Source organism: Silene latifolia, chromosome Y (genome assembly GCF_048544455.1).
Source record: "Silene latifolia isolate original U9 population chromosome Y, ASM4854445v1, whole genome shotgun sequence".
NCBI classification, from domain to species: Eukaryota; Viridiplantae; Streptophyta; class Magnoliopsida; order Caryophyllales; family Caryophyllaceae; genus Silene; species Silene latifolia.
Genome location: NC_133538.1, coordinates 327,069,594 through 327,082,255, shown reverse-complemented (window position 1 = coordinate 327,082,255; position 12,662 = coordinate 327,069,594). Strand labels below are relative to the sequence as shown.

Genomic DNA, 12,662 nt, shown 5'->3' with positions numbered 1-12,662 from the left:
AAATAAAAGTAACTATTTAAAAAGGACATAACATATAAAATAGTACCATATATAATATTGAAAATAAAATTTGTCATTACAAAAGACTTATATGAGTATCAACTCAATTCATTCACACTTAATTAAAAGATAACCTAAGCCTAACTTGATATCATCCAAAAATCAAAATACCATTTTAGACGAGGCTATCCTATTAATATCTATCATTCAATGAAGCGCCTATACCCTTGTTCATGAGCAAGAAGATGATGTTGGTATTCATGAGCTTCAGTAATGAGTTTTTACACATTGTCCATGGAAAGATGCTTGACAAAGTGTAACTCTTTTAAAGCAGCTGATTATCAAACACTCCATAAATTTTGTCATCACCTGGCCGGCCGTAGAAGCAGAAATATTGTCATAAACATTAGAAGCAATATAGAAAAGCTATGTCCACCAAAGGAAACGGTAATTTAACAATGTTACAGCTATACATCAAACATCAACATACACTCTATCGAGATGCTCTTTAAAGATCTGGTTGAACCCACGACAAATTTCCATGATCATGTACAACTTTCCCTGCATTAATAAAGAATAGTATAAGAGAAACCAGAATCATCAATAAACTGTCGCATGTACAAGAGCAGTTATGTTGACTCGTAATATTCTTGGTGCGTAACCATCAATAACTTAACCGGACAAACACATTGGTTGAGTTTCACCAAGTCCTGTAATAAACAAGAAAACCATGTACAGATATTATTAGAAACCTACTGAGATCAACTTCTCAAAGCATCTGTGACGTCCATATAGGGCTAGCTATTACTCTCAAGACCTACCATCAAAAAATATGTCCCTCCTAAATAACGAGATGACCCAACGATCTAAATCAACAGACTTTAAACATTCCTTTTACCAATAGAATATAAAATCAAAAAAAGATAAGAGAAACCACAAATATATACTTACTCCAACATTTGTAGCTACAGGCCTTCCATGGCGGCTCAACTCTGTTTCTATATTAATAATGGTTTTGTTGATGAGAGATTGAAGGTCACGAATCCGACATTTGATGACGCTTTCTAGATGCTGAAATATTAAAGATCCATAAAAAAGTGGCTAATCCAATGTAATAGGTGGTTTTCCATAAAACCTAGGCAACGTTTAGGATTACGCTTGTTATATTTAACTCAACAGGAAAAAGACCTTTAACATCGGCCTGGCTAAGAATTCTTAACCCATTCTATTAGCCATATGCTTGTACTCTGAGCTAGAACTCCAGAACTCTCATTTTTTGCGTCGAGCAGCCATCCTATCAACACTTTTACTAATACCTGCTTGAGAGCGATTCACAACACCAACTCAAGGAAACTCCAGCTTGTATGATCGAATTTCCAAATTCTAGTGAAGGGCGGAAAAAATCAGGTGACGCCTTAAACAAGTATCAAACATAGTACCTCAAGGTTTCTAATTATATTTATCAATTTTAAGAATGGACACATAATACGGCTACAAACACTCTTAATACAAAAATAAAAAAAGGAGAAAACATATGCATACTCCTCTTACACATATCACTCTTAAAGTGATGATGACATCTCCCCATTAACAATTCATTCTCCTACCAAAAACATAAACAAACATATGAGTATCAATTTTTTTTAAAAGTGTAACAAATTTAAACAGATTTACACCATAATTTGTGGTACGACATAGTTTCGTAATAAACAAGTAGTAAGTCTCTCTTAAGACGGGTATATTCCTCTTAAGATTAAAACGAGTCAAATATACACCTACTTACATAAGGACAAATATTTTGTTATCCCCTATGCATTATTCTTTTGTCTCATCTATATTGCTTCACTCGTCTTAAGCTTAAAATGGATAGTGTCGTCTTAAATACGATTTTGTGTAAACAGAGCCATCTCATTGTTAATTGAGTTAGTGCAGACAAGTATCGGTGCTCGTGCTTCTACTCTACTGCGCCCTTCCTTTACCTCTTTTTTTTCACCGTTGAAAGGTAACTAGTATAAAGTATACGGGTAAAATATATGGGTCGTTTTGTCACCATTGAAAGCTATGAAACACATGAAATTAGATAAAATAGAAGTTTATGCAAAGCCATCAACTTAAAATTTAGTGTAACAAAGAGAAATCAAATATAATATGATGCAAACATCGAAAAAAACCATCAGAACTATTTTTTTTTTAAATAATATGATTTTCGTCCTCGGCATTTGCATCTCCCATTTGGTTACTCTTTACATATAACCCTTCAAAGTTAGATGTCGAACACTGATCTATTTCATCATCTGGCCTTCAAGCAAGTAAGCAATTTAATTAATACATGAAAAGACGTATTAGACCAACCAAATCTACACTTAATGTTATACTATTTTTGTAATAAAAAATGATAATTAGTTAAACTTCTTACACCGAAGATAAAGCTCCCAATTAACATCTTTAATAAACGTATTGAATTTTTCAATTTCGGCCTTAACAACAACATTAGGCATCTCTAACCCCTCCCGATTATCACTTAGTGTACTTTTATTTTCTTGAACCATACCACCTTCTTCCACAATACTTTGGGTCAATTTGGAAGCTCTTATAATGTCTGATAGTAATCTCATGGTATCCTCATTAAACTCATTATTGACATTGTCATGACCATAGATAGGCTAACCAATAGTATTTGTGTCTATTTCAAAAACATTAGTGGACAGTGATTCACCGTGACAGTACCGAACCTCATAATCTACCATCATTCTGTTGATCACAAGGTGGTCATACATATCTACCCTATCTAAAGTAAAGCGATTCAAATATTTAGTGCATAGATAAGGGACATTCCTGTATTTATAAATTTTTTTTTTGATGACGAGAGGGTTGAATCCCCCCGAGCCCATGCATTCCTGCATCACCACATGGACCATGTAAGCCACCCCCTTTGGGGGCTGCAGTGGCCAAGTGATCATCGCCCCAGCTGGTAGTCGAACCCGAGACCTCTCAACTCCTGCATTTCTGTAAGCTTCAAGGTTTAACCCGGCAACCACTGGACTAACACCACTTGGTTTGCTGTATTTATCTTTGCTAAACACGACGGATGAAAATTCAGAAACCCCAGCGTAGTACTCATATCGATTATCACTAGCAATCCATTTGTGAGTTCTACCATCCATAATTATGGTGGCATAACAAAACTTATGATATCATAATTTTTTTCCTAAAACTAGCAGTTAAAAAGGTAGATTAAAATTATAATAATCCCTTAACAAATTCACATAAAACCAGACACCTTTGAAGGAAGCACCAAACCAAAGTTCCAAACTTCCGTCAAATAGACCCAAATTTCCTAAATCCAAAGCAAAGTTCCTAATTTTCAAAGCAAGTTTCTTATTCAAATAGGGTAAAATAAAGTAATCATCAATGGTGAGTGAATTTAGAGAAGCAAAGTAAAGTGCTTACCCCAAATTGGCGAGACTTCAATTTTGAGCAGCAAAAGCAAATTGAACTTCCCTAATTCAGAAAGAGAATCATTGGAACTTAATTAAACTAGATAATTGATAAAGTAGACTAAAACATTGAGAATCATACCTGTAATTGAGAAGGCAGGCTAACTGACGCCATTAATTTAGGTTTTAGGTTTTAGGTTTATGAAGCTCAGAAGGAGAAATGAAACAATTTACAGTGTATTTGTTTTTTTTTTTTGTTAAGAGTGGCTTAAACACAAAGTGTGAATGTTGAAATTGAAATGAAAATAAATTAGAAGAAATGAGCGCCAGTGGAAATAGTGCGCGGGGAAGTGAAAAAAATAGCTAAGGCGGCATTTAGAGCAATTGCATGATTAAATGCAACGAGAAGTACAACTAAGGTGGCAATTACTACTTGTGCTTCTAGATAAATGTCGTCTAATATTGAATTTATTGTAGTGCATTAAGGACTTGAGTTTAGAGGGACTCGTGTGGTCGAGGCACGATGTCTGGCAGGGGATCCGAGTCTCTCTCGTGCCCGGTAGCACTGACCCGTTTCGAGTACCTATTTGTGAGGTGTGGTGTCGTGGGAGTGTATGTGGCATCGGTGTGATGGATGTGGAGCCATGAGGTATTGTGTATTGTTGTCAGTGACATTCATTTGCATGATCATATAATCCCTCATAGTAGCCTGACATAAATGATTTCTGCTCATATGGGGAGCAGTGGTTTGACAAGTTTACATATTTGCATATGCGCTTGGGAGGCTTAAGAGCAGCCTTACATCGTTTTGTCCATTCAACAAATAACTCACAAGGACTAGCAGTTCGGTCCCTTCACTCAAAATACAATAGTCACCGATACTCATAAACAACCCAACTCGATGATCTCAGTTCCAGTTTCGTAATCACAATCGCAATTTATAAATCAACCACACACACACACACACACACACACACACACACACACACACACACACATATATATATATACATACAATTAACAATCACATAAATGAAAATTATGAAGGATAATCCCTACCTTTTCACAATCTTCACTTATTCACGCCTAGCAGGTGCTCCTCAATAAATTTGACGCCTAAATTAATCACACAACAGCATTCAATTACTAAGTACTTCATACAACAACGTACATAATCTAATTCCCTAATAATAAGGTTAGGGTTTAGTCTTATTCAACCTATAGGCCAACAACTACAGCGATTTAAATGTAAACTATTTATTAAGGAGATAGATCTAACAACTTACGATGATAAAGGCTCGATCTTGCTAGCTAGAATGAAAATCCCCAGTTCAATTTCACTAGATCTCCCTCCTTCTCGCCTCTTATTAAACTTTATGAGATTTTGTGTAAAAGTTATAAAATAAGCTAAAAGGGTTTTAAGATCTAATGTTTAAAGGTATTTATAGAGTCAAGGATAGATTATAGTAGGTTTAGGAAAAGAATAGAATAATAATAGGAATAATAATAATAATAATAATAATAATATTAATAATATTAATAAAAATTATAGTAATAATTATAATAACAGTAATAATAATAATAATAATAATAATAATAATAATAATAATAATAATAGTAATGATAATAATAATAATAGTAATAATAATAGTGACAATAATAGTAACAATAATAATAACAATAATAACAGTAATAGTAATAATAATAATAATAATAATAATAATAATAATAATAATAATAATAATAATAATAACAATAACAATAACAATAACAATAACAATAATCACGAAACAGCGCAGAGAACGACCAGCCAATTCCGCGACACGCGAGTCGCGCCTAAACCTGCCAGCCTAACTTCAAACGGTAGCCATTTCTTCGTTACGTATCAGAATGAAGCTTGTGGTCATACATTGGAAAGCTAAGACAATAAGATTTCACTTCTAATTTGAATGACCCTCATCGGAGCTCTAAAACTCTAGATATGACCGTTTCAAAATACCCCTAAAACAAGTGATCACATTTCCAACTATGATACATTTGTGCAAGCTTTCTATTAACCTTTTATAGTCTACCTTGTACTTTAGACACACAAAGGGTCCTATAACTATGAAATATGAGGGTTATTACAGAATGACAAGTCTCGAATTATTCACAAGTTTAAAGGTCATGGATCGTCCCAAGCTGGACAAGGTGGCATAACAAAAAGATTTTTGGGAATTAAATGCTCAAGTCAATACACAAAAGTGGTTTAGACTAGCATTCTAAATTTGACCTCATTGAACTTTAACAACTTTCGCATTTCACAATTCAAAACATTGAGATGGGGTTTGTCCCTTGCTTGCTAGTGTCCTTTGCTTTCGCCAATTGTTTGTTGGGCAACCGGTTAACCTCTAGACAACGGTTTTGGAACCACTGAACCGTTGTCAATAGTAAACTACGACAACAGATTCGAAACCGTTATTAAGATTTAATAACGGTTTCTTAAAAGTACACCCCTTGCCATAAACATATCTAACAACAGTTTTATAACGGTTCTTGAGTTGTGATAACGGTATTATAGATCCGTTATTGATGTTATCTAACGGTCGCGTGTTTGTACAACCGTGGTATATATTTAACAACCGTCGTTGCAATAACGATTTCGTGCTTCTATTTAAAAACAGTAATTGCATTATCTGACCATTATTGAAGGACTTATTTAGCGTAGTGTACTAAAAGTAAAAACCATGTTTTTGGATTTTTGTTTTTCAAATTTTTTGGGATATTTTTTTTTTTGGAAATTAAAGGCATATTTTTGAGATTTTTCGAAAATTTTCAAATTTTTATTATTTTTGAAATATATTTTCTTATCCCCACAATAACATGGACATTGTCCTCAATGGACAGAGAGATAGGTAAATAGATGCAAGTGCAATGCATGAATCTATTCTAAGTGCAAATGCATGGACTAATGCATGAACTAATACTAAATGCAATGCTATATGATATATATTACAAGTGATGCAATCTTTACTACACTAAGTTATGCAAGCTTTCAATTGTTCGGAGAGCTAATTTGAATTAACTCGGGTTGCTTGTGACTAAACTTCCCTAAACCGATTAAGGCTATGGAAGAAAGTTTGGCCATAATACCATGCATGCTATGCAATTATCATTTTGGATTTTTCTTGAGGAAGCAAACATTTGTCTCACCTTGATATTGCTACAGTGGAATAGGATCCTCTAATGGTTCTAGGACAACAATCAAGCAAAAACCCAAAACAACACTAGAAATGCAATATGAAGTACAAGTTATGTTAAACATGAGAGAAAAGGGTATATAAGGAACATACAAGTACCATCGCAAGGATGCTAAGTGAGTCTTCATCCACTAAGTGTTTGTTATCCTTTACCCTCAATTGCCTTCATCATTCATCCCATCATCATCAGAGTCCTCTTCTTCATTATCACCGCTTGAGGTTGCCATATCATCACTCTCATTATCCCCTTCATCATCATTGATCTCATAATCATCATCACTCACATTCATAGCTTCATCATTCACCTCATCACTCCCTCCATCACTCTGTGAGATTCCTGAAAAATTCTCCTTTTTGAAATTAGTAATAGTATGGATTTGCCAGTAGGTTTTAAACAAAAACATAGAAAAACAATTTTAACGGAAAAGACTCCTTTTGATCCCTGGTATAGGGATTGAACCGTCACTCCGGTCTAAACCAAAGATTGCGGATTCGGGGGTAAAGGTATGGTCAGGGAAGGTGTTAGGCACCCGGACCGCCCATTAAACTGACGGCCTCTACTACTTATTCTTAATATTATATATATTTGACGAAAATAAGACAGAAAAAAGAATGGTAGAAACAAACTTTATACAATTATTTAGAAGGACAAGTTAAAATGGTTAATTTATATACAATTATACAGATAATACGATAAGTAAAGGAAATAATAAATAAAATATGAATAAAAAGAGTAAAGAAAACGTATTTGATGTTGGTACCCTCATGCCTATCTGGATGTTGACTATTAATGAATTTCAACTTTATCGTAAATTAATGGCTCTTATGCACTTGTATTAAAATAAGGACAATTTAATGTATATGGTTTGATTTGAAACTGAGGTAGTTTATTTAAGATGGGTGATTTGTATTGATATTCTTCTTTTTGTCTTTCGTGAATATAAATATTCGTCTTCGTGTGTTTCCCTCAATTGTGATAATGGAATTTGGGCATTTGGTTCAAACATTAGGTATGGAAGGGAATGGATTCTAACTCCAAAGAGGTATGGAGTTAGAACCCCATACATGTTTGAAGTTGTTTGGTTCAATCTGAGTATGGGAATAATAATGTGTTGGGTGGAATGGAGTTGGAAACTTGGGGAGAGAGATGGGTATGAGATTCCAAGGGGTTGGAATGGAGTTAGAATCCATCAGGTATCTAACTCAATTCCAAAATGCTCCAACCAAACATTTGAATGACCTGAATCCATTCCAATCCATTCCAAAAGCTCCAACCAAAAACCCCTGAGTATTTATAATGATCTTGGGCTACAGTCTATTGAATCTCGAAGTGGTAGAAGATTGAGTTTTAGATGGTCTGGCTATTCTTACGTACTTCAAATTTGTTAAAAAAATATTCTTGTACGTACGTACGATTCCTTAACAAGAACGGAGTATGCGTTACGAGGAATTAGCAAACCACTTTTAATCCAACTCTTACATTCATATCCATACCTTGTTTCCAACTAATAACAATTGTTAAGCTCTGACCTTTATCAATCCAAATTGTTAAAGGATGTCTATTTCCTTATCACTAGCAAATGTCTACGAAGCTGAAACAACCAACAATCTCCCATTAGATATGTGTTTTCTACTCGTACTTCCTAGTGAACTATGATAAGGTGGGTTGCCTTAATATACTTGGCCCAATTAATAAAAATGTATAACTAATTGTATGACTTGAATATGAAATGGGATTTCAAGGATGGAACAAAGGTGTAGAAATGGTTTTATGTCATTAACTAATCAAGTTGGATAAGTGGAAATAAAAGAGCTAATGAGTGGTCTTATGCCATTTTGAATGATTTATCAGAAAATAAGCGTAAAGAGCCATTATTTACGACATTGTCAATTTCCATTTAGTCATTTAGTTTGAGCCTCATCATTGGGTACCCTTAAGGTTATTAGACAACTTTAAGGTGTCTACAGAAGCCCTCACTTTGACCGAGTCTGAGTAGGACGAAGGTCAAATTAGTCCGGTTGGGATTGATAAAGGTTAAGAAACGTAGCTGGGCCTCTTATATTACCTGTCTGGAGTAGCTAAAAACTGGGACTGGAACAGCAAAACTTTGTTATACGAATCTAGAATGGAGCTAGCTGGAATCTGGATACTGGCTGAATTAGCGAAACTTTGTTTCACTGGTCTAGAATGAAGCTGGTAAAACTTTGTTTTACCAATTTGGGAACTAGAATGGCAAAACTTTGTTTCGCCAGTCTGGAATCTGGTAAAGTGAAACTTTGTTTTGCTGGTCTGGAATCTGGAATAGCCAAACTTTGTTTAGCTTGTCTTGAATCTGGTATAGCCAAACTTTGTTCAGCTGTTCTGGAATCCTATTAAGCAAAACTTTGTTTCACTTAATTAAGAGTGAACCTGCAAAATCTGATTTCACAAGCTCGGATGTGTATCAGGGCCCGCCGACCGAGGAATTCAAAATTTTATTTTGAAAAGGGATTAGAATGTAAAATCTAATTTTACAAACTAGGATTTGCAAAGTTTTATTTCGCAAAAAGGCAAATTCAAAAAAAATTATTTTAAGAACTCTAATGCATGTCAAGGCCTGTCGGCCAATTGATTTGAAAATTGCAAAATTTTATTTTGCAAAAAGGGAAGTTTAGAAAGTTTTATTTTAAGAACTCAAATGCATGTCAGGGGCTGCCGACCAATTGATTTGAAAATTGCAAAATTTTATTTCGCAAAAAGGGAAGTTCAGAAAATTTTATTTTAAGAACTTAAATGCATGTCAGGGCCTGTCGACCAAAAGATACGAAAATTGCAAAATTTTATTTCGCAAATAGGTAAGTTCAAAAAAAAAATTATTTTAAGAACTTAAAATGCTTGTCAGGGCCTGCCGACCAAAGGATTTCAAACTTTTATTTCGAAATAAGTTGAATTTAAAAATTGCAAAATTTTATTTCATGAAAGTGGCTGAAATAGGCTGGAAATTCGCAAAATTTTATTTCGCATAAATATTAGGCTGGAAGTTTTCACAATCATTGAATTTGAATTTGACAAAATTTTATTTTATGAGAAAAATGAGACTTTATGAGAAACCCCCACTTTGGATGAATTTGGTAGATGAATAACAAAGTAGTCGACTGGGAGTTGTTAGTGACAAATATATGACACCTAAAATGCAAATGCATGTCTTGGACACAATGCATGTATGATTAATGCAAAAATGAAGTATTTTCGGAAATAGTTAAAATGATTATCGAATTTTTGAAAAGATTTTTTGAAAAAGATGGGGTCTGACCCAAATGTGATTCAAGTAGAAATACTGGACACTGATACTTTGGAAGTAACTCCTAAAAATTCTCTGGTATGGAGAATGTGTTTCATTTTTACTTGACTTGTTTATTTGAGTTATATTTTGATGAGTTTTGCCCCTTTTAAAGTAACAAGCTCTACTAATTAAGCAAAACAAATACCATAGAAACAAAATACTTTTGTGACCGTATAAACTTAGTGTACATCCCCCAAAGTCTTGGATGCTAAACGAGGGTGACAAATGGAGTGGAGTAGAAGGTTCTATGGTGTTAGAAGACAATGGAGACCTGTGCATCTCTCTCACTCACCTAAATGAATGAAAGGATCATCCCATGAGGAATGGAGACAATGTAAGTGTGAATTAACTCGTCTGAGAAAGGAGAAAATGACAACTCTTCTGAGAAAGGAGAAAGGAGAAAATGTTAGTTTATATACAATTATAAAGGTAATACGATAAGTAACGAAAATAATAACTAAAAGATGAATAAAAAGAGTAAAGAAAACGTATTTGATATTGGTACCCTCAGGCCTATCTGGATGTTGACTATTAATGAATTTCGACTTTGTCGTAAATTAATGGCTCTTATGCGCTTGTATTGAAACTGGGACGATTTAATGTATTTGGTTTGTTTTGAAACTGAGGTAGTTTATTTGAAACGGGTGATCTGTATTGATATTCTGCTTTTAGTCTGTCGAGAATGTGAATATTCGTCTTTGTGTGTTCCCCTCAATTGTGATAATGGAATTGAGTATTTATAATGATCTTGGGCTATAGTCTATTGAATCTCGAAGTGGTAGAAGATAGAGTTTTAGATGGTCTGGGTATTCTTACGTACTTTAGATTCGTTAAAAATATATTCTTGTACGTACGTACGATTCCTTAACAATAACGGAGTATGCGTTACGAGGAATTAACAAACCACTTTTAATCCAATTCTTACATTCATACCCATACCTTGTTTCCAACTAATAACAATTGTTAAGCTCTGACCTTTATCAATCCAAATTGTTAAAGTATGTCTATTTCCTTGTCACTTGCAAATATCTACGAAGCTGAAACGACCAACAATCTCCCATTAGATATGCCTTTTCTACTCGTACTTCCTAGTGAACTATGATAAGGTGGATTGCCTTAATATACTTGGCCCCCTTACTAAAAATGCGTAACTAATTGTATGACTTGAATATGAAATGGGATTTCAAGGATGGAACAAAGGTGTAGAAATGGTTTGATGTCATTAACTAACAAAGTGGTGGATAAGTGGAAATAAAAGAGCTAATGAGTGGTCTTATGCCATTTTGAATGATTTATCAGAAACTAAGCGAAAAGAGTCGTTATTTACGACATTGTCAATTTCCATTTAGTCATTTAGTTTGAGCCTCATCATTGGGTACCCTTAAGGCTATTAGACAACTTTGAGGTGTCTACACACTCCCATTTCCTTCTTCACATAATACCTCTTCATCTTTGGAGGTGCACAAGTCCGTGAAGAATTCTTTTCGGTCCACCCTATCTGGCAATGGCCCGTTAGGGTCAAGCAACCCTTTCCTAGCCAAGCTGTAAAGAGGCGGGTATTGGGCATAATAACTATTAACCCGATCGTTGTACATCTATTTATGGATATGATTCTTTAAACCCGAGATAAATTCAATATATTCCACGATATTGAAATCATCATGGATATAAGGCTTGTATGGAAAAGGATAAAGAGGAATTACCATAGTTGAGGGAGGAGCTTGAGAACTTGATGGCAAAGACGACCCATTTTCTTGAGTTGTTGCATTGGTGGTGCCAATTGAGAGAAGATAGCTTTCCCTTCGCTTTGCAAGGCGAGGGGAAGATTGTAATAACTTGTAGTTTCTAAGGCTTTACTCGACCAAGTAGTTAGTTTACTCGACCGAGTGAGGGACCGAGTAACATTTGGGAATTTCTAAATGTTTTTTATATAAAGCCACTCAACCGAGTGGAGCTTCACTCGATCAAGTGGAACGGGCACTCGACCGAGTGTCCTATCGCTTTCCATTGTTTTACACGAGAAATGATAGGTTGGCTTATCACCTTTAAACATCTTTTTTCAGATTTTCTTGGCCCTACTTCACTCCCTACCTTATCCCTTACTCTCTAAAACCCTCTCAAAACATTAATAACTTATCCACAAAGATCTAGTGCACATCTTTGAAGATTCACTTCCCAAATCCTTGTTCTTACCACTTGTTTATATTTTGGTAAGATTATATTCAATCCTTTTTATTTTGTCTTTTAATTAGTAAACCCTAATTTTATTAGTATGTGGTCTTAGAAAATTAATTAGGGTTATGACTAATTAAATGGGGGTAATTAGAGGTTAATTATTATTGTTATTATTCAGGTATGTTGTACTAATAGTTAGCTATGGATTATGGAGGAGGAAACTTCATTGAGGAGCACTTCTAGCCTCTTAGCTTGAACTTTGTTGAAGATTAGCAATAGGTAGGACTTTCCAACTTAACTTTGGTGATATGAATTTTTATTTGTGCATTGTTTGGGATTAGTAACATAATAAATGCATTATAAAATGAGTAGTGGTAATTAGGGTTTGATTATATGTCGTTGTTTGGTAATGTTCATACATGTGGGGGATTGGGTAAGTATGGTTGGTCTCACATTGTTGGATAGAATGCATTATAACATGTACAAAA

At 34.5% G+C, this 12,662-nt stretch overlaps 1 long non-coding RNA gene across 2 annotated transcripts; it reads right to left on the bottom strand.

The window, feature by feature from the left end:
• Positions 1-64: 64 nt before the first annotated feature.
• Positions 65-3,761, bottom strand: LOC141633177 (uncharacterized). Of its 2 annotated transcripts, none has more exons than XR_012537979.1 (4): positions 3,580-3,761; positions 952-3,501; positions 491-561; positions 65-369 (listed from the first exon to the last, which is right to left on the bottom strand). It is a non-coding gene; the product is annotated as an uncharacterized LOC141633177 (long non-coding RNA). The 2 variants fall into 2 exon arrangements; XR_012537980.1 differs by having other exon boundaries at positions 3,451-3,501.
• Positions 3,762-12,662: the final 8,901 nt, after the last annotated feature.